At 40.1% G+C, this 24,063-nt stretch overlaps 1 protein-coding gene across 7 annotated transcripts in view; it reads right to left on the bottom strand.

Moving 5' to 3' along the window:
* The window catches only part of TMOD3 (tropomodulin 3), a 65,067-nt gene extending 42,812 nt beyond the window's left edge, over window positions 1–22,255 (bottom strand). For all 7 annotated transcript variants that reach the window (XR_013993408.1, XR_013993409.1, XR_013993410.1 and 4 more), the window contains exon 1: window positions 22,049–22,255. The gene's annotated coding sequence lies outside the window, so the exon portion shown is untranslated. The remainder of the gene's footprint in view (window positions 1–22,048) is intronic.
* Window positions 22,256–24,063: the final 1,808 nt, after the last annotated feature.

Below are 24,063 nucleotides of genomic sequence, written 5' to 3'. Positions count from 1 at the left end.
ATTCAGGACATCAAGTGTAATACGATGGCAGCTCTGGTGGCCATTCCAGAAAAAGAGTTTCAAGATTGCTTTGAAGGATGGACTAGGTGCTGGCATCAACGCATAGCTTCCCAAGGGGAGTACTTCGAAGGTGACCATAGTGATATTCAGCAATGAGGTATGTAGCAGTTTTTCTATGATGAGTTTACCAACTTAACTGTTCAACCTCGTATTTCCTTTACTTCGCCCTACCACCCCCAACTTAATATTTTAACTATTTTCCATCTCAGACCAGTAACATTTTATGGAGCCTTTTATGTGTTTTCATTCCCTAAGAAGAAACGTTCACCACAGGTCTGTCAACTAGTGACTAGCAACCACGTGGGTTCAATAAAAAGCAAATTAACAGAACTGTGCTTATGCAGATGTTAAATTGCAGGCATTTTGTGTAATTGCCCAACTCAGGTCTGGCTTATGTCTTTTTTACTGGAACCTCATCAGTTTAGCAGTTATCCTGGATTTTTTGTTTTATTTTAAACAAATTATTATCATTATTGTCATCACTAAGTTTGACAAACCTCCACTTTGTACTTCCAACTTTAAGGGAGCAAGCTTACCATATATCCGGAGTGTATTTTCTCAGGATTAATTATTAATAATTTTCTCAGTACTACTACAAATAATACAAACTACAGAGAGGATTCAACGAAAGATATCAGCACTTTCAAATATATTAACCATAAAATGCAATTTTAATGAAGGTGGCAGGCAATTTTAGGGGGGAAAAACAAAAACTAAGACCATTGAAAAAAATGCTCATTTCATAAAAATACCAATGCCATGGTATTTGAGACAGACAGGGGTAAGAAACTGATAAAAAAAAAACCATATGAATAAGTACTAAGAGTAACTATTTAGTTTATGCTATGTTTTAATGTTTGGATAATCAATATAAAAAGAAGTTTTTAATGTGGTGTAACCTAATTTCCTGAAGTGTATAGTACAGGCATGAGCTGCATAACGGTTTGACTGACCAAAGATACCAGGGTGGTCCCATAAGACTATAATGGAGCTAAAAAATCCCTATCATCTGGTGCCAGCATAGCAGCCCTAACGTCACAGCACAACGCATGACTCACGTGTTTGTGGTGATGCTGGTGTAAACAAATGTACTACGCTGCCAGTCGTGTAAAAGAACAGCACAATTACGTACAGTGCATAATACTTGGTAAGGAATAAACGACTATGTTCCTGGTTTATGTGTTTACTATACTTTATCATTATTTTAGAGTGTATTCTTTCCATTTATAAAACAAGGTGTGCTGTAAAACAGTATGTTGTTATGCTAGAAGCAGCCTCATACATCTTGTGTTACTGCATCTCTTGATTGCATCATCTCGCTTGTGCTAGATTTCATCTCATGTTGTTTTCTACAGCAACAGGTATACAAGTTTGTAGCCTAGGAGCAGCAGGCTACACCATATAACCTAGGTGTAGTCGGCTGTACCACCTAGGTGTGTGTAAGTGCACTGTGACGTGCGGCAGGACGAAACCGCCTAATGACTCATTTCTCAGAATTTATCCCCACTGTTAAGCAGCACATGACTGTATATAATAAAGCCAATTTCTTAGTCAACACATATTTGAAAAAATACATATTAATTATTTTGAGCATTCCTTCCCTTTACTCTCAAAAGTATTCCCAGTATGGGCCATAAATGCAATGGTGACCCTATTAAGGCGGCACTATAATGGACAATATGATAGGAATGAGATAGTAGGAAGAAAGGCAATGTTGTATCAACACTCGTACGCCACCCAGGTTCTATAGGTTTGGGACATGACACTCCTTGGAGTGACTAAAATAGTTTACTCCAGTAGATTGCCCTTTATCCTAAAGTAAAAATCTATCATACAATGCATGTTTATACTAATGCTTAAAGAAAAAATGAAGAAAATGAGGGCATTTCCCAGCTTCAGCAAGAGACTATTAAGATTCCTCTCATGCTCTCCTTGCCAGTTGCATCTCCCTCCCCCAAAGACGTAGCCATTGTACTGAATTTTGAATTACTCATTCTGACTCTACATTTTTACCTTAAATGTACCTATCCTTAACACTTTTCGTTTTTGGCTGTTTTACACTTTATATAAATTGACTTACACAATATGTACCCTTCTGTGACTTTTTTTTCACTCAACATTGTCTTGAGTTGGTACTTAGAACTGTACTTCTTTCCCTTTCATTTCTACCAAATTTCCCTGAAAATAAGACCTAACTGGAAAATAAGCCCTAGCATGATTTTTCAGGATGACATCCCTTGAACACAAGCCCTAATGCGTCTTTTGGAACAAAATTTAATAGAAGACCCGGTCTTATTTTTGGGGAAACACGGTATATTGTATTCATTTGTATAAATGAACATTTGTGTTACTTGCAGTCTTCCCCCCTCAATTCTTCTGCTATAAACAATCTGGTTACGTACTTCCCGGTATACACGTACAAGAGTTTCTCCAAGTTGTTCAAACCTCGGAATGGGATTACTGGGGAAGGGAATGCTTATACTCAACTTTGAAAATAGTTTGACATTACCTAGCAAAGTGGTTGTAACAACTTCCATGACAATTCATGTTGCTTATCCTTGCTAACTGTTGATATTAGTATCAGGGTTTTTATTTTTGGCCATTCTGGTCAATGTGAAATTATATTTCACTGTAGTTTTAATTTTCATTTTGTTGAATTATGATTAGGTTGAGCATCTTTTCATATGTTCACTCATTGCCCAATGGTGTTCCTTACTCAGTGAAGAATTTGTTGCCCGCCCCCCTTTTTTAAGGAGGGCGCAGCTCACAGTGGCCGATGCGGGGATGACAAATGGCAATCTTGGTGTTATTAGCACCACGCTCTAACCAACTGAGCTAACGGGTCACCCCATCACTGCCCATTTTTATATCATGTTGTTTACCTTTTTTTAAAAATAGATTCTCTTAATATATTCTGGATACTAATCATTTTTAGTCATATGTAAAAAAAAATCTCTTCCATTTTCTTTCAATTCTTAGTTTATTATGATATTTTCTAGGGGAAAATGGTTTTAAGTGTTTTTTTTTTAATTTACTTTCTTAAGGAATTTACTTGTTTGGCTTGTTTTATCCTTTTCAAAGCAATAGAAAGCCATTTCCTTCAGATTCAGATTATGAGATTTTGCCAAGAGACAAGAAATTTCAGGTAATATAATAGAGTTCCCGCAGAAGCTTCAATTCTGCTTCAATACAAAGCAAACAACCAATGTTCATCCCACCTAATGTCACTCAAAACTTATTAGCAGCGTCCTTTCATCAGGTGTTCATTTTCTCAGATTCTCTAACTTGATTATACCTTCCCTCTCAACTCTCCTCCTCTATTGGGGAATGTCTGCGTACTGAAAATGTTCCAAGTGCTAGCAGCAGAAACTCCTCAGGAAGGGAAGCTCTGGAAATATTGCTTTGATTTGTTTTCTGTCCTAGGGATGACCCGCCCTCACCTGCTCATCCTTTGACACCTACCTACTGGAAGGGCAGCAAATTCTGAATGATGAAGAGGTGAATCGAGTGTGCTAGAAAAGTATTTCAACTCTATCCTGTGTCTACAAGGGCTTTCTAAAATCCCCAAGCTAATGTAAAATACGATTCATAAAAAAGCAACAGGTAACTTACACAACACAGGAATGGCTTTTTGTTTTTGTTTTTAAGGAGGGCGCAGCTCACACTGGCCCATGCGGGGATGGAACCGGCAACCTTGGTGTCATTAGCACCACGCTCCAACCAACTGAGCTAACTGGCCCCCCCAGGAATAGTTTCTTTAAAGCATTATAGTCTCACAGTCATTTTTAAAAATGTATGTAAGCAAAAAGTTTGTATATACGCAAAAGTTAGGTGTGCCTAGTAAGTTAGGAAGTAGAAATTTTTTACATTTGAAATTCTGGTATGTGCAGACTGTTTCATTCTTCACCTTTAACTCATTTTTCAGAGTAGCAGTTTTCATGTTTTAGACATCCTTGGGGAGGGCTGATTAAGACACAGATTCCGGGCCCCACCCCGGTTTCCTGACTGACTGGTCTGGGGCAAGGCTGAGGATCTGCGTTTCTGACATACTCCCGTGTGGTGTTGGTCAGGAACTACATGTAGAGATTCACTGCTCGAGAGCTCGTGTTGTGTCAACTCTGACAATTAGGTGTGGTGGCCTGTCTTTTCCTACTCACAGGCTAAAGAACTTTGTTAAGATAATCCCCCAAATCTACAGGGGCTGCTGCCATGGTGTGCTCTCCTTTTCCCTCTGCCACTGCTTTATCTCATACTCAAGGACATTGGGAAACTCCTGGAATATTCGGGGCCAAAAGCCTTCGTCCCACTAACCAAACTCCTTTCCATTTATTACTTATCTCTAGAGTCCTCCTTATTTTTCAAACTGTACTTCCAGGGCACTGCTAATTTTCAGATGGAGTCTCAGGAATCTCATTTCACTGAGGCATTTTAAATTTTAGCTTTCTATTTGAATTAATTTTTAAAAATTTAAGCCACATTCCAGATCTTTCGGATCACTTAAAATGAAGCACTGTTGTAAAACTTCAGATGCCATGTTTACATTTATATGTATCATGGCACAAGCACCAGGTAGACCTAAATGATGTATTCGCACAGAATGGAGACAGCATTTTGTAACCAAAGGTTTCCCTAAGATTCAAACATAGACAAAGGGTGGAAAAGTTAAGTTTGCACATGACTAACGTACTTTCTTAATCCTTAAAATTAATATAAGCTACACAGCAACCCAAACAATAAATACATTTAGTTAGAGCCCATACCCATGTCTCTAGACTCTATAATCTAATACCTAAACATATGTATTGTTGACTGTTAGTTTTCCCAACCTACAAGAAAAAAGTCCAAATTCCTCAGCATGAAATTAACAGTTCCCAGCCTGGTCCTAGCTAGCTTTCCAGTATCATCTTCAGCTGCTCTCCATCACATAGCCAAACAGGCCCCTAACTTCTAGGTCTCTATGCCTTTGCTTACTCTGCTCCCTGTCTCTAGAATGACGGCATTCTTTCTCGTCTACCTCCGTACTCAATGGAGCCCCTACAGGTTCTTCAGGACCCAGCTGAAGTGTTGACAAGTATGTGGAGCAACCAAAACTCTCATCAATTGCTGGGGGAGTACAAACTGATTCAACCACTTTGGGAAACTGTTTGGCAATATCTACAAAAACGAAACAATTCGTACCATAATGACACAGCAATTTCACTCCTAGCTCGAGACTCCAGAGAAATGAGTGTTTGTTAATAAAATAAGATGTATAAAAATGTTCACTGTGGCTTTGTTCATATATCCCCAAACTGGAAATGACCCAAATGTCCATTATCAAGAGAATACACAAATGAATTGTGGTATAGGCATAAAATAGAATGCTACATAGTAAGAAAGAGCAACTACTCATAAGTGCAAAAACATGAATCTCACATTCACATTCATTATGTTGAAAGGAATATAAAAAGCTAGACATAAAATAATACGTACTACATGCTTTCGTGTATATAAAATTCAAGAACAGACAAAACTAATCCATGGAGATAGAAATAGTTATTGGGAGACACTGATTAGGTAGGGACATTACAGAACATTCTGGGGTGATGAAAACGTGCAGTATCTTGAACTGGTAATTATACAAGTACACACAAGTATATACAACCAGTCAACAGACTCACCCAAATAATCATGCTTCTACAGACGATGTCACTACGCTCTTGAAAAGTTTGCCAGTCCGGTAATTGCACACTTCCCAAAAACCGTGTATAAGGAATTGGTCTCCTCTGCTCAGAGAGATGGTGCCTAGCTAGCACAGCTCTCCCTTATTATAGTATTAAATGCAACTTGCTCTTTTTGTTTCAGATGGTGACTGTTGACTAGCAATATCGTGGCAAAAAAAACCTTGTAGTGATTACATATTTAAAATAAAAGCATTTCAATGCTGATATATGTTAGATAATAGTTGTTAGAATCAAAATATTCCCTCGAGATGAATATCCATAAAATCTTTTGACCTCGATATGGTTCACCACATAATAACTTCATAAGTATCTGCTTCAATTTGCTTTGGTTAAAAAATTCAAAATCATTACTTTTTCTTATTAGGTTCGACCTCGCTTCAGAGTTAATCTGGAAACAATTTTAAAATAAGTTATCTCTGCCTGGAGATTTTAACATTTAAAGATCTAAATGCTCTCTTGTTTAATGTTAGGCTTGAGTTTCATTTCTGCTGGTCTGAGGAACATTCTTTGATGGAGAAGGCTGGAATAAAGAAAGTAATCTCTATTGCTGGCATTGTCAAAAGCAGAGGCTGAGTATGAAAATCGATCAGCGATAGTATGTGGCAAAAATGTCAACTGCAAGGGAGTTTTAATAGTCTCATAAGGTCATTTCCTTTTTATAAGTTTATGATTCTAGATAACACTAATTATAACCAAAAAATGTACTTTGTGTCCGCTGCACCCAAAGCACCACGTATACAGTATTTAATTTCTAAACAATGAAAACTATTTCAGTTGTATACAATGTGTGTTACTTTTATAGTAAATAAGACTTTTTTTTAAAAGAAAATAAATTGGTTGCTAAATCTACTCTTCTGTTTGGTTCACTGACTCTGCTATACAATGAATCCTAAAAGACAGTGCATTAAACAATGACTTTTGTGGAGTTCTTGAGTTGAGCCAAATGTGGGTACATCTGAATGAGGTAGTTGCTTTGCACACAAAAGTTTGACAAAATGGTGGCTGATTATTCTGTATAAAAGTTCCACGGAAACTAACCTACCCAAGTATGAGATTAGCTAAGTAGCCCTGTCTTTCCTGTCATTGCTACTGACGAATTTTAAAAATGAGATCTATAGACCCCAAAAGCATAAGGAAAGAAAACAAAGTCTGAAGTCTGAGGGCAGCCCAGAAAAACTTGTTAGGGCTAAAACAAAGAAGAGATTTAACTGGAAGCAGGTTACTAAGGGCAACCTTCAAGAAGAAAGCAGAAAGATCATTTCTGTGACTATTACAAGAAAATGGTTAACAGGTTCCTCATACCACTTCAAAAACAACCTTTCAATAAGACTGCTGAGAGACTTTGTGGCTCCCATGAGTACCCCACTTCCTCCTCTTGCTCAAAGCAGCCAAACCAGCTTCCCGTCCTAGCCCTCTTTTCATTCTTTTTGGTGGAGCAGCAGGATGAGACACAAGGCCAGGTCGGAGAGGAACCCAGTCTGGGCAGACCAAAGACGAACGCCACAGGAACCACTCAGTGTACCGTTTCTCAGTACCAAAGGATTTTCAGTCTTTTCTTCTTCCTCCTCCCCCACCATTGGTTTGTTTGCTTAACAGAAGGGGTAGACTAGGAAATCTTGAAGCTTTTCTAAAAGTTGTTACAAACAAAAAAATTAAAATAGAAATGACATCATATGAACAAGTCTCTCAGGGTAATAAGGTTACAGAGCTTTCTATCTCGGCTGGTTAACTTACAAGAGCCTTCTACCAGTCACAGTGTGGACAAAACCAAATGTGATTATGAGGTAGCTTGCAGGGAAAGCTTATCAGTGCTCAGCCATCAATTAAAATGCTGAATCCATTCCAAGTATCTAATGGACAGACTAATCTGAGGGTTTTCTTTCTTTCTCTCCCAAAGGGAAGTATCGCTGTGACTCATTCTTCCTCTTGCAAAAATTTTCTTAATCCACCAAGTTAGTAAGCACTGGACTATATACAAAATCCTAAAATAAACTAGGCTAGGTCTAAAAGAAATCATGCTGAGAGCAAGCTGAATTTTATGCAGTGAACAAAAGGTAAACAATAACATCTTTCTTCAGTTTCATCCCTTCTGAATTTCCTGGGCTTCAGACTTGATTTTTTTCTTCATTCTGAAAAACTCTTTTTTCTCCTTACCAATTTCACCATCTTCAAACCAATATATACTGGAGGTGCCAAAAAAGTATACATATTTTAAGAACTGTTATCTATGCTCAAGCAGTAGTCCACCATAATCAGAAGTGTCTGGACACTGATGGTAACCACTTTGAGCACCTCTTGTAATTGCAGAAGTCAAACGTGCCTTGTATTCATCTTTTGTTATCGATATATATTATTACAATTAATCGTTTTCTCCTTTCTTAAAATGTGTATATTTTTTTTGGCACGCTCTGTATTTTTATACATTTACTAAATGTCTCTTTCATTTAATGTACTGTTCTGGGGGTGGAGATATTGGACTGGGGTAGCAGGACATGGGAGAGGAAAGGAACTACGGAAATTTAAGAGGAAAAGAATTTGAGAAAATTGCATAGAACAGACTGTTGCTCTATTACCCCATTTTATGTTTCTCAAACTGGAATTTAAAGAGCTCACAAGAATCAAAGATATGGCACAAACAGGGCGCAGAGATTGTAATACTCAACTGTAGATTTAATGTTAAATCTAAAAACAAATTTAATACTTTTCAATTTTCTTTTGACACACTATTTCTATCAATTTACAAAAGTGGTGACCAGCAAAATTGGCCTTATAGTGAAAATATATCTAATTCTCCTTCGGACCGTCTCCTGCTACCTTCCATGATTAGAGTACAGCACAAGTGGTATACTGGAAAGAATGCATCACTGGGCTGTCTCTTCTCTTTCTCCACTCCCTTTTTACATCAATGGGCATACAGAACCCTACACTCTAGCAATTCTATATCAACAATTGTGCCACAACAAAGATGAAAAAGTGCATCATTATTCAACTGAAAATGTGTTTATATAGAAAATATACCTCCAAATGAGGAAACTTTCCTGGGAGAAGTCAACGATTCTGAATAAAATGTGCCTAGATGAAGTTGTACATGATTGAAGTTAACAATACTTGCAGATCCAATGATTAACAGTTAATAAGGCATTAAACATTTTGTATAAAAGTTGTCCCAGCATTCTAGAGACTTTAAAAAGATATGGCTTTGGTAAAACATAGAAGAAAGTGCTCTAAGGGATTAAAAGAACTAATCTAAACCACCAAAATAAGCCCACAAGACGTGGAAAATGTCAGAGAGGATATTTTTAATATGAAGATTTCCCAATTCAATGATCATAAAATAAATACTAATATACACACAGTATATAGTAGCTATTGTCACTTGTGTTGTATATTGTTATTTGTATTTGTAATTGCAAAGTACTATACTATCTTGGCCAAAATGTCAAACAGTACATTAGATAAACATCGAAAATAAAAAGTCCTTAAAGTATCGCCCCCTACCCAGTCTCATTCCACTAGTATTTTAATCCTTTGAGACCAGATTTTGTTTTGAACCAACAAATCTCTTCAATAAAATTCATTCTTTCTAATAATAAAATGCAACCTTTCCCTTTTTTTGTGGAGGACAGGTCTGGATGAATTGTAATGGGGATAAGATAGTAATACATTTTTCACAAATTTAAGGGGAAAACCTAAAGTCTTAAAACTAAATGAAAAAAAGTCCTCAATTTTAGCTAGATGCAATTCAAGCCCCTTTTCTTTGCTAGAATAAGGAGAGTCCTATCTTTAGACTGATAACTACTTCTGAGTCTTTCCCAAACAAACTGTGACAAACTTAAGTACCTAATATAATCCAATTCTCACTCGAGGAGGAAAAACAAACAAAATCCAAAAGGAACACCAAAATTCTTTGGGAGGAAAAGTCCAGCACTTAGCTCCTAGCACTGACCTGGGGGGTAAGTAGATGTATGGAATTAAGGGCTCGGTGACTTTGAGCAAGTCACTTCACTTCTCAGCTTCCTGGGTTACATGAGGAATAGCCAAAATACACCCTGGTTCTGCCAATGGACTCCTCCACGTCTATGACAGACACTGCAAATCAGACACTTCTCCCCAGAGGGTACAGATCCTGACTCAGTCCTCAGGCAGCTACTACCTAACCGACGAGAGAGAAGTTGTCACAAAGCCTGTTCAGTTTAGCCCAAGACTCAATGGACTCAGGTCTGTCCTAGCTCTAATAGTCTGTGATCTTAAGGAAACACACCTTAACCCAACCTTGGAAAAAAACAGTAACTTACCCTCATCACTGCCAAGATGAACAATGTTTAAGTAGAAAAGAAAATATGAACGCTGAATCATGCTAGATAAGCACAAAAACAATAAAGTGATATACTTCAGGAAACTGACTTGAAAAACCAGGATAGATAAACAACAAAAGAAGTAAATAATGAAGTCAAACGTGGGCCCATGTTAAGTAACTGAGAAAAAAAAAGTTAAAGTGGAATGGCCATATTAATAAAAGCTTTCCTGAAAAGTCCCATATAAAGCAAATTTGTACAGATCATTTCCTACTTTCCCATAATAAAATTAGAAATGTTTCTATGAAAACACGAATTCTCAATGCATCATAAATCTTAGGAATGAATGCTAAAAAAGTTTAATCACAAAATTAAACAATACATTTTACTAATACAGTAAAAATACTTATTCATTTCTGCCTTGTTTTTATTTCAGTTTCTCTTTTAAAAATAAGTTTAAAAGCATCTAACTACTGTTTTTATTTTAATTAAATTAGAAAACTATGATACTCAAGAGTACCATAGTACTGGAATATATTAGGGGAAAAAAACTTTAGAATAAAGAAAATAGATTTCGAACTTAGGAAAGTGGCCTTTGGGACACAGGCTTTATAAAAAGGCTTTAGTTTCGGACAACGATTCTAAGGAACTTTAGATGGGCCACCCAATGCCATTATTCATCCATATCCATTCCTCAAATCTGATCTACTTTATTATTGTAAGAAACATAATGGTGAAGAAATGACCCCTAAGATCCTTCTAAAAGTCTACTATCAATTCAACTCGACTTTTCAAAAGTACCTTGGAAATAACTCTGGAAGGATCCACAAGAACCAGAGATAAACTGGAGAGCTGACGATACAGTAAGAGTGTTCACTGTATATCTAGTGGTCCCTTTTGGGTTAATCAATACGCATTTGTTTTATTTTTAATTTAAAGAACTCAATTGTTTGTTGCATTTTGATGGTGTGTATGAAAAACCAGTAACAAATACTACCTCTGACTTTTGAATTATGCATGCTATACCCAGGTAATACCAAAAAGTGCTTTGGTGGAACAAAAGCAAACAGAAAGCATTAGCCATCAAAGAGTCCTATTAAAAGAGTTTCAAAACATTAAAAAAAAACCCCAAAACTAACCATCTATCAGACAAATAGCAAAAGTCATTTAAAGTGACATATGCTCATAATTATATTAGTCTCCTAAGTTCCACAGCTTGGGACCAAAGCCCCTATATAACTGAAACTCTGAAAGTGGGAGTAGGGCCAGTTGGGGGTGTTTTTTCCTTTTCCCTAAGAAAACATCAAGAGAAATAACTAATTTTTCCAAAGTTCTGTGCAGGCCTTCAAAGCCTTGTGTCTCTGGACTCTTCCCGTTCCCAGGACCAGTTTCAATACCTAGTAAAATTTCTGAAGCCTCATAAAGAGAGGAAGTAAAAACAATGCTCTACCAAGCTCTCTCTCCCAGGGACAAACTCCTTGCCTGACTCTAAGCTCTTGTTTTCCTGCTAGGAAGAGCTTGATCATAGTCATCTGACTATGCTTGCTGAAACAGTGCTTTTACATTTCATTCCTTTGCTTAGAAATTTTTCTTATTTGTTAAGCATTTGTATTTTAACACTTTCTCAGGTGATCCTGATAAAACTCCACCTTCCTACTTTCTACAAGAATTATTAGGAATCCTCTCGTCTAATCTGGCTGGCTTCCTTAGGGTCTCACAAAGATCCTAAGCTCAGCTTCACCCCTCTGCCTCATTAGTTTCCCACAGTGTGTGCACTTCTCTTCAACAATCCTCCCTATTCCCAGATTTCACCTTTCTGTCCTATCCAAACTCTGCACACCCTTCAAAGCTCAAATCCATTCTCTGCAAAGCCTTTCCCAGCTCCTCCAACCCTAATTACTCTTTTCTACTCTGATGGTTAACAATACTCAGGGTGCAGCACCCCATTTTGCCCCAATACCTATCACTGATTTGGGTTTCTGGGGCCCCAACTGGCATGACTGCATGCTCCTCAATGGATTAGGCCTCACTCTGACGTGGCGAAGGCATTTCATACACACCTTCAGAGAAACAGCACACTTGTGACTTTTAGGGATACCACTGGTTTCACTCTAAACAATCTCAGGGGGTTGGAGGACATACCAAGCTTTGCTACAGCAATTAATCTTCAGACTAACATGGACAAACAGCTATGTTTGAAGAGGCTCCCACCTACAATTTGCATAATATGCCTTGAAGTCTCATGTGGGAGGTGGGGAACACAGAATCAATCAAAGAAATTTGGTACACCCTGGAGTTAGGATGTAATTCTCATGGTGGAATGCACCCAAGAAGAGAGAATGAGTTTCCTCGGTCAATTGGGCAGAAGGGAGCCATTCTTTAAGAAAAAGACACTGCCCCACCACCTTGAGCCTGTGTCCCACCAGTAGAGAAGAACCTCTTAATGGGGCACTATCATACACAGAATGAGTAACTGAAGCAATAACCAACAATGGCTTACTTGTAAGTAACCACGTGGCAGCCAAGAGAAACAGCCACACAGCCCACCGTAAGTGATCTTGGGAACAAAAAGGATAAGGGCAAGATGATTACCCTCTTATACACCAGAGAGCCCCGAAGAGTTTTTGACAGGAAAAGTCATTTGGTATTACTGAATTGCACACTTCAAAATGGATGAAATTTTATGATATGTAAATTATGCCTTGATAAAATTATTTAAAAAAAGAAACTTTGGTAATTGACTGGGAGTATTTGCATGAGGTGAAGTATCCGACAGTCTAGTAGACTGTAAGGAGAGGGCATTCACAGGATTTAATTGCAGTTTCAAGATAGAAGGCACAAAACCTCTGGTACAAAAACTTAGATTTTTTTCATATTAATATAGGAGATTCACTATAAATGATACTGAAAATTACCAAAATATAGCCTTTGAAAAATACATATACACATAAAATCCAAACCATATAAAACTACCAAAATAATGAGAACCATACAGCTAGTGGAGATAGGTCCTGGGAAAAAAAGAAATGGAAGGGCGGGAGGTGGAAAACACATAAAATTAATATTTAAGACGTGGTAGTTGAAAAAAGCAGAACTGATGAAAGAAGGGAAGTCTGAGAAATCATTGCTGTTGGCCAAGAACGCTGGCATGCTGCCCTCAGGGTCATAAGGTATGCTTTCGCCTAGATTCTTTTAAAAAGGGCTAAAGAACATTTTTGTCTTTAATAGCAAACAAGGGAAATCAGGAGAGCCATACAGAAGTAAAAAAACAACTTAATTTAATATAGAGAAGGAGAGGAGGTTGCTGAGAGCTTAGTATATATAAGGACCCAAAACAGGTGTTCAGGATAATAGTTCTAGAATTAAGACTTATGATACCAAATGTAAACTATTACTTAAACTGTCTGTATCTTACTTACATCTTAGAAACGTATTTCTTTCATTTACCTGAGTTCCTCAGATTAACAAAGGCCATATGCCATATTCCAATGTAATGAAGAGAAAAAAAAAGGAATCACTCATTTGCATACCTGTTATATCCCAGGAACTTTAACATACATATCTCATAATAATTCTGCAAAACATAACTATCTCCATTTCAAAAAGAAACTGAGGCTCAGAGGGGATAAAGAGCCTGCCCAAGGATATACAAATTCTCAACAGTGGATGTGAATTTGAACCTGACCCTAAACTCCATGCTTTTCACACTGTATCACACTGCCTCTACAAAATGCTTTCCACCATTTTATTACTTTTATATTACTATACACTGCACATTAATAGAAGCAAATTACTGAAATGACAGTAACAGACAGGAAGCAACAGCTGGAGGCAAAAGAGAAGCAAAAACCATAAAGTAACTAAAGCACAAAAGTATGGGACAATGTAATGCAATTATCAATAGCCTATAAATTTCAACAACCTCAGAAAGCAATTCAATAGCGCAGAATAATACCTGATGAACACAATGAATTCTAAATCCTATAAGCATCCAAATCATCTTGGTTAAGTTTGGAGGACTCTATTTAAGAAGACTAGGAAAAAATTTTGTAATACTATTATTTTTAAATGACACTTAAAGTAGCTTTAAAAAATAGATTTCAGGCAGTGCCCTCGGCGGTCCCTGATCTGTCTCCCACTTTAACAGTGTTTGGATGGAACAGATCCAGGGACGCCTCTTCTTCCAGCCTCTGATTACCCTCCAGCCTCTTCTGCAGTCGCAACCTTTGACACAATCTCAGCCATCATCGGCCTCTGAGACCAGCCAGCACTGTTATTTGAGCTTAACTCCTTATGGCCGAGTAACCATGGGCTCCCAAATTCATCAGAATTATTCCACCGAGGTGGAGGCCTCGGCCAACCTGCATCTCCTACACCTACCTCTCTCTGGGCTTCTGTTTCCACAACAATGACGGGGCTTTGGAGGGCGTGGGCCACTTCTGCGAGTTGGCCGAGAAGCATGAGGGCACCTAGTGTCTCCTGAAGATGTCAAACCAGCGTGGCAGCCGCACCCTCTCCCAGGACCTGCAGAAGCCTTCCCAAGACGTGTTGGGTAAAACTCAGGAGGCCATGGAAGCGACCACGTTGTGAGAAGAACCTGAACTAGGCCCTTTTGGATCTGCATGCCCTCGGTTCTGCCCACAAAGACCCCCATCTCTGTGATTTCCTGTATCTATCTTCTCCATAAGCTGCGAGGACTTTGAGGGCAAGCATTTATTTTTATACTGTCAGCCCAACATAGCAGATATTAAATAACTGCATAATAAAATAACAAGGGAGTTCAGTAAGGTTTGAGATCACTGATGAGAGGACCTGGTTTTACCATATCCTAACTGGGGGGCAGAGTCAATAAAGACCTTATTGCCAAGCAACCATGGGCTCCCAAAGTCTACTTCCCTATGGTTTCAAAACTAGGAAATAAAAGTCAGAAATGTTTTAAAAATATTTAACTTGCTCTAAAATCGGAACTCTTTCAAATGATGATAAAACAAATTTTAGTAATTTATTTTAAATTTAAAAAATATTGCTCTGATTACCGTTACTCCCAAAAGTTAATCCTAATTAATGGTCAAATGGTCAGTCATAGCAATCAACAGATACTAAATAAGAGATATACCTACGTTTAGCTGTTAATCTGCTGGATGTAGTTAGTGCAGATACAAAAAAGATAAGGCAAGGTCACTTCCTTGTGACCTCGGGTACCAAAGGAAGCACGTTTGGGAATGAACAACCTAAGCCCCGTGTCTGGGACCACCCTTACCGAGGCCCTGTGAAGTACACAGCCGAAGCAACCACACAACAACACCCTCTCCCTTGCAAACCTTTGGTACAGGGGTTCGCCCAACTCAGGCAAGATAGATCAAATTCTCCAGGAATCTGGAAAACGGAGACACAAAACCTCACTTGAGAGATCATATATCACCCCATCTGGAGGCAGCATCACAGAAAGTCAGACTCACGTTTAAGCCGAAGCTAAGTGAAAAACAGGAGCCAAGAGAAAAGCCAGTCTACAAAGGAGAGAACGAACCAGGGCTCAGGCCAGGGTGAGGGAGGCACTTGCCTCCGGTGCAAGATTTAAAAGGGCACCAAAGACTCAGTCATCAAGATAACAGTGTAATGCACACTATTTTTAAAAATCCAAATTAATGTCCTTGAGTGAAGCGGAGGCACAGAAAGAAGCTGGAGAGAGTCCACACACGCCGTGAACAGAGAGAGGACAGGGGCTTTCCAAGGGCCTGCTCGGCGTTCACTTCAGGGAGCTCCGCAGCCTTACGGCGACAACCACTCCCACTTGCCAGCCCTGTCACTGTCCCTTCCAGCAGGCTAGCTTCTGTGGGTTTGTGCTCCTGAGACCTAAGAACCTTGATTAATACACTCTATTTGGGAAAATGAGACATGCACATAAAGCTTTTTTTTTAAAAAAAAAAAATCAAAGCAATATATAATTAACTGACAAAATGGTACTGAAATTAGTGTTACAGAAGTTCAGAGATCACTGTGGGTGGTCAGGAAAGACCGGATTTCACTAGATAGAAGGGGAGGGGAAGGACGTATACTAAGCAAACAGATCAAAGTACATGCGAGAAGTAGAGAGGGAGCCAGGAAAGGAGAGGAAGAAAAGTGAAGGGGAAGGAGTGATCCTCACACACCTGGTATTATAGTCAAAGAAGTAAACAGAGCGCTGTGCTTTTCTGCCTCCAGCCCTCAGATCACACTGTTCATTACACCTGATATAAGTCCCCTTGGTCCCTTTTTCTCATGTTCAAATCCTTTCAGGGACCACCAGTTCAAACATCTCTTTGAAGAGGTATCCATGGTGTCCTACTCAAAGGGAGATACAGGCCAGAACTAAGGTTGTGGCAGCGAGAAAAGGAAGAAAAGAGGATATGGCAGAAGAAAAGGCTGAGTGGCTGAGTGCCGTGGACAAGCACTGTTCTCTGGTGGAGAGCAAACTGTACCCAGGAATTGAGCTGGGATTTGTGCGAAGTCCAGGAGAGTAGGATGTGAGATATTTGAGGAGGAGTAATAATGGGGGCTCAAGGAACGTGGCAGAAGACAGGCAGGTGTAGCAGGTGTGCTGACGACTAACAGAAGGCCCAGCTGCACCAAAGGCCCTCAGAGGTGAAAATGTGCAAATCTGTCCCAGCCCATTTCTCTGTATGGTTCTGTCATTCTCCCCAAGGAACTGTAAATCTTAGGGACAAACAGCAGAAAAACGTGTGTGTGTGTGTGTGTGTGTGTGTGTGTGTGTGTGTAAGGGGGATGAAGGGGCCTTGACTCTCAAATAATCACATACTTATTGATATTTCCCAACCGAATCAAGCTTGCTTACCCACCACCCCACCCTATCCCACCTCTCTCTCCTGCCAAGCAGGTCTAGCAACCAAGTGGCCATATTAAGGAGAAAAAAAGGGTAGGGGGGAAAAAGAGCAGCTATTTAAGAATACTAACTTGAATCCATCCACCATGAACAAAAAATCTTGGGATTATATCAAATCTTGCCATGCTTGCTTGCCCCAGGGTAAGCGCTGCCTTCACAGATGCCAGACTAATAATGTATACGTTTGAGGGGCCTCCTCTCTTTTTACTAGTACGTGTGTTAAGGGAATACGCCTTAGCAACTCCTCATTAAAATAACACCACAATCAGAGAACTAAAATATTTTGTTGGTTATTTTCCATATGCAAATCCCCTACTTTATAACCTGTTTAGTAATATCCTATTCAAAGGGATTGTTATGCAATAGGCTAAGAAACTATCTACAAGTCTATATATGTACTGTGTTTCCCGGAAAATAAGACCTAGCCGGGCCATCAGCTCTAATGCGTCTTTTGGAGCAAAAATTAATATAAGACCCGGTCTTATTTTAATATAATACAAGAACGAATCTTATAATATACTGTAAGACCGGGTCTTACATTAATTTTTGCTCCAAAAGACGCATTAGTTGATGGTCCAGCTAGGTCTTATTTTCAGAGAAACACAGTACATATTAAATAATATATACCTATCAGACAATTGTTACTGGTTAAAAAAGCTTAACTGAAAGATCTAGGAATTGTTTAAAACATCAGAATACACTTTAAATAACTTTATCTTGCCATCATGCTCTCATTCACTCTCACCCACTCAGCCCTCATTTTCTCCCAGCTTACCGTATTTTCATCCATTTTCTCACATACACTTCAGGAACTGTGTTCACTTGTATGTACCTGTAATCATATCAGTGCTTAGACATGCCCATATATGAAACTATTTAATTGTAAAGGCTTATCTCTGTGCATCGGTTACCTTAGTGTGTAAGCTTGTCTTGGTGTGTTTGTGTTCCCTCTAGTGAGTAGGTGCGGGTGTTTGAACATTTGTACCGGAGGGAGTGTATATCTACCTGTACAGGTCAAAAACTGTGCACATCCCTGGAGGAACTTTGCGTGTGTTTCAGAGATTCTCAACATGAACTGTTAAGAGTATTAAGGGCGAAAGAAGACCATCACAAGAGACTACATATTGTATGATTCCATTTATATGAAATGTCCCACAAGTTAAAACCATAATGACAAGTTAAACCCATAATAAGGTACCATTTTACATCTTCTAGTGTGGCTAAAATAAAAAAGGCTGACAACACTAAAAATTGGTGACACCGAAAATATGGAGCAACTGGAATTCATATATAAACTACTTGAGAGTACTGTTTGGCAGTTTTTTAAACAAAGTTAAACATCCATCTACCCTATGACTCAGTAATTCCACTCCTAGGTATTTATCAAGAGAAATGAAAACATATATCCACACGAGACTTGTAAAGGAATGTTCACAACCACCTTAATTATAATAGCCCAACTTGGAAATAACCCAAACATCCATCAAGAGGAAAACAGATAAACAAATTGGGGTATATTCATACAGCAGGATATTATTCAGTAATAAAAAAGAACAAACCACTGATACATAAACAACACAGACGAATCTCAAAAACATCACGTTACCTGAAAGAAGCCAGACACAAACAAAGCATATACTACTGTATGATTCCATTTATGTGAAGTCCATGACAAGGTCAAACAAATCTATGGCGGCAGAAATATGGAGTCAAAGTGGCTGCCGTGGGAGAGGAAAATGGCTGGAAATGGGCATGAGGGAAATTTCTACAGTGATAAAAATGTTTCCTATCTTGTTTTCGTAGACGTTACAGTGTATAAAATTATCAGAATTCCTTGAACTGGACACTTAAGATATGTGCATCTTATTGAATGTTAATTAAACCTCAATAACAAAGTAGCACTCTGCTTCAAGACATAGGTTAATGATTTTGTTTCAGAGGAAATCTACATTACCACACACACATTTTCAATTATTTGCCATTTTGATTATTCTTATCTCTATTCCTTTATTACTATAAATAACCTATGGATTACAAACACATACAGGTAGATAAATATAAGTATACGTGTTCATGTTTTTCATAAATAGAAAATCGAGTTTGATTTCAGGATTTCAATGCGTACGTAATGGACTATTAGAGGTCCAGAATTTTCTGCTTTCTATACTATTTTCCTCTCAATATGATTTTATAGTTGTGATTTTAGAGGATCTGAAATAAAACTGAGAATAAGGCATGTAAATCAAATGTCAGCAAGGAAGGTCGATGACCAGAGGACAATAATGCTTTAACCACTGTTAGCCTATGGAATAATGCCCTCCTCAACTATTTTAATTAAGAGAGAGCACATACATATTTAAATTTAAGGAGAATTGTAAAGCTTGAATAGTCTGCCAGCTAATTTGATCTTTAAAAGTTGATAATGCAGCCTAAATAACAAAGGCAGTGTACATCAGACCGACACCTGAAAACCTACTGAGCCCTTTTTTCCTACTGTTTTACTGGGTCCTCCTCAGTCTTCCTCTTCATCTTTCCCCTCCCTCTGTTGTTCTCTACCCAGGTAAGTTTTTATCCCCACCACTTCTCACTCTTCCTATGATATTGCTCAAATCTAATTGATTTTTCATATACTCAGCTCACCCTAGGTTCCAAATAAGTAAATTTACAAAATTATACTGTATTCTATTGTAGATATGGCGCATACACTCAAACAGTACAGAGAGTATAGCCTGGGGGTACAAAGATGATCAGTGAGTGGAAAAAAGATGACTTCATCTATATCTCATCCCACAACTGTAGAAGATCTCTCTCTCTGAACTCCTACCCATGTTTTTATTCCCTCCCTCCAGATGGCCTTACAAGGCTCTGAACTATAAACAAGTACACATGCCTAATCTCAAAGAGAGTAAGTTCCCTAACAAAGACCATGTCTTACTGTCTGCATTCACCATGAACCTAAGACAGTGCCTTGTAAAGGATGGGGTAAAACACATGATGAATTAGTGAATTACTGAATTAATGTGAATGAAAACAGTTAAGGGTGGAAGAGGAGGAGAAAGGAAAAAAAAACACGCTGAGAGGATTCAGCAAAGAGGAAGGAGAAGAGAAGGAGGGAATAGAAAAAAAAAGAACAGAAAAAACTTGTGAAGGCAATTCTTTTGTTGACGTGAATGATTACTTAAAACAATTGAGAGCTGGAAAAAGCCATCGCGATGCATCTAATATCACAGCTATCAGCACTGGCCTTTAAACTGTCACTACGAACACCTTAGAAACATCTCCCAATCCCTACCACTCAGTGTAGTCTGACAGTAACTACAGCATTTCCTGTCTGACACGCAGGTCGCAGGGCCCTACTTCAAACCTACAAGATCCCAGGTGATTTACGCATGCCAAAATTGAAGAAGCATCAGCCTACACCATTCAAGTCCTTTCTGCTATACTGAGTCTGTGTTTTATTGACGTGGACCAGTAGCCGAGACTTGAAACTCTCTGATTAGAGTGAAATCTATCATTGTGATGGGATTGGACTTAAAATGCATGTAAAGTTAGTGAAGTTAATTACAGAGTCACTTGGCCTGAAGGGTGTATCACAAAATTTGGACATCAGTCATAAAAATACGACTAAAGGAAAACGGAGCAGTAGGTCAGTAACATCCCGTAGAACTCCTTTTTGTTCCTTCACGCCTAGCACAGGGCTGGGAGCAACATCTGCAGCCAATGTTTTCTGAATGGATAAAAGAAACGAATGTTTTAAAAATCGGAGATATTTAGGGAGGGAATAATCTGAGGGCCGTCTGGCCCCAACAATCTCATGTCAAAGAGGAACAAGCTGAAAATCCCGAGAGGTTCAAACGCAAGCAGGCTGAAAGAGAACATACTGGATCTCCCCTTGTAGTTCACTTTTTGTTCCCTTTCGTAGGAACGTGTGAGAAAGGGGGTTTGCAACACTGTAACAAAACGACCGAGGGCTCTTCGAGAAGTGAGACGGTGAAAAGGTGCCTTGGGCCAGGAAGAAGCAATCAGCAAAGATAAAGGAGACCGGACCAAAACCACTTTTCTCAAGCCTCATTTTTCTTTTTGACAGGCCCATTACTCGCTCAAGCTAACCTGCCGAAAAATCAATCTGAAGACTTCTCCGAAAAAGAGAAACGCGGGCCGCAAGCACACGGTGCAGCCCCAGGGAGGCCGCGCAGAACTAATTTCCAGCTCCCGGGGCTGATTTCCTGTCCCACGGTGACCCCCCGGGAGAAGCTGTCACCGCAGCGTTCATTCCCAGACGACTTTGGGTTTTAAGAGAAGCCAAGGGCAAGTTGGAAAAGCGACGCTGAACTAAACACAAAACAAAAAAAAAAACCTGCGGCCGTTTCCCAGTTGTGGACCATCGGACTGCAGGCTCGCCGAGGAAACAGACCAATCGCCGCAGGCAAACGTACCACGACCCAGTCACGGCCCCCACAGGAGCCGAGACCACACTCCACAGCCGGGTCCAGCTGTGCGGCGCGGGAGCCAGGACTGGATTCTAAGACAGCAAGCAGCTCGACCAGAAGAGCGAATGCAACACCAGCCAGATTGCCATCAAAAAAAGGGTGTGCCCTAAGGCGTGTTTTTTCTTTTTTTTTTTTTTTTTCCCCTTTCCAATTTGCAACCACCAGAAGCCTTTGCAGGAGCACGGGTGAGAAAACCCTTTTAAGACGACCGCCCCCCGAGCGACGCCTGGGCGGACTGGAAGGGGCAGGCAGGTAGCAGGCGCTCGCCCAGCCGCGGGCCGCGCGGGCTGCGGCCGGAGGGGAAGGGGCCGGTCTCGAACCCGGGGAGGCCCAGCCCCCGAGTGATTCATGTCGGGGTTCGCGCGCCTCCACCGCGGGCGACGCCCAGCGCGCCCCACCGCTCCCACCAGGGCCCACTCTCCCCGAAGCAGCCCTCAGCGTCCCCCGCCCCCCGACAGGGAGTCGTAGGGAAGGAGGGAAGGAGACCGGGGCCAGTGGCAGGAAGGCAGCAACCTCTCCCTCCTCAGCCTCCATGGCCGGCGTTACTCCCTGGCCCGCGCCCGCACACGGACTTCCTGGAAAGCACCCGGCTGGACTTACCTGACTCTCGTCCGCTGGGGCCGCCGACTCCTTCACAGACCGACAGGGACTGCGTACCGCCCGGTTCGCAGCACCCGCCCGTCCGCTGGCGTCTGCCTCTCTGGGAGTTGCCGGATCCACCCGCCACCAGCTCCCCCAACTAGACCGCGCTGTCTGTGCGGCCGGTTCCCCCTCCGCCACACAAGCGCCTGCGCGCTCCCAAGTCGCAGGGTATCCTGGGAGTTGTAGTTCGAGAGAAGAGGGCGAAGCTCTGCGCAGACCCTGATCTTTACAATCTGTAGGACATTGAAAGCAGTTGTGGATACAAACGAAGCCTTCCTCCGGCCTGGGACAACGCTCTCTACTCGTGGAAATATTTAACCTCGACCCACTGGGAGCTATAAGTATTAGCTAGAGGTTCTTTGGTGTAGATTTCCTTTTTACTTTGAGTAAAGAGGTACACAAGGCAAAGCTTGTATTGTATGTACTCTTGGTGGTTAATGCGAGGACATGATACCGAGTCCTTTAAACTTGTCATGAAAAACTGATAGAAAGGTAAACAAATAAAGCCTAAAGCACAAGAAGGACATAAATCAGGTGGATGTCATCTCAAGGGCATAGTGACCCTAGTGATTTCCTTAAGCCTGCAACCATGGATGATGTCGTAGCTATATTCCCTACATTCCCCGGCAGTTTCGGCTCTGTCCAGTCCTCCCATTCCAGGGGCAAGCTCTACACCAGGTGGGGCAGCTGGGCTTACCTGGGAGGATGCTGCTCAAAGGAACGGGACTGGGGCAGATGGGTAGTCTGGAGGGGAGGATGGAGAGAGTGGGAATACCTCAGAGGACAGTCGATGGCTGCCTTTTGTGCAGGGCTCTGAGGAGAGGGAATAGCAATGGCCTTCCATTCTTTCACTTACTCACTGGGAATTTTTCTGGTCTGCTCTTCAGAAGTAAACCATTCCCAGGAGTAATGCTCAGCTTTGATACACCTTTCAAAAGTGCAACCAGGAAGAGGACTGAAGTGCCTTCGTGAGGTACATTACAGCTACACCCAGTGTGGGAGCCAACGAATGGTTACACCTCTCCTGGCATCTATTTCCATTCAGAGCAGGAAATACTCTGGGTAAGCACCCTGGAATTTCATGCAGCTGGCACCCACTCATCACAGCAATGACTATAACTGATGGAGTTTTTAAGAAAAACCATCCTAAATTATAATACTCAGAAGATTGTCAACATTAAATCTTGTGGCCATTACATCTTATTTTCTATAACATCTTAGTGTGAATCAGTTTCTCAAATATTCTTGGAGATAACAGCTTTCTGAGAGTAACTTCCTACAGAATTCAGGTTCAACTAATATTTATTGACTTAGTCCACATCAGGCACTGTATCAGCACTTCCTTTATATCGCATCAAATCCTCAAAATAACCCTACAAAGAACATATTAGTATCTTCCATTTCTACAGATGAGAAAACTTAAGACTCAGAAAAGTTAAGTAATTTGCACAAGGTCACACAATTGGAGATGCAGAAATAAAGCGCAGGTGTCCTGTCTAGCATGCTTCCACTGTTGATCCGATTGATGTATCTCCTAAATCTCATCAAAATTCTTTAAAGTAAAATAGTCTGTGACCATGTCCAAGGTGAAAAAAATTCTCTCACACAGTCCAGGGAGATGGTACTCTGCATGAAATTAATATCTAGTTCATTTGCTAGTTCTATTTTTCATTATAAGTTAATAAATAGGTATTCTGGTTTACCAGCAAGTCTCCTGTGAATTCCTGCTACACCTCTGGGCCATCACTTCAAGAAAAACTTGACAAAATGGAGTCCCTGAACAGGCAAAGCAGAGGACCATGGCCATCTAGATAGGGTTTGTTTGAAGAAGGACTTTCCTGAATATTTTTTCTTTGCTTTTTAGGCAGAAATGGCTTTCAATTTAGTGATTGATTTAATCTACATCTTTCCTCCTTGACCTTCCAATATGGAGTGTTAGGCATACATTAAATATATTTTTTATTTATTCATAT

Source organism: Rhinolophus hipposideros, assembly GCF_964194185.1.
Source record: "Rhinolophus hipposideros genome assembly, chromosome: 5".
In the NCBI taxonomy this organism is placed as follows: domain Eukaryota; kingdom Metazoa; phylum Chordata; class Mammalia; order Chiroptera; family Rhinolophidae; genus Rhinolophus; species Rhinolophus hipposideros.
The sequence above is the reverse complement of the archived record's forward strand: the minus strand, read 5'-3'. Positions and strand labels throughout refer to the sequence as shown.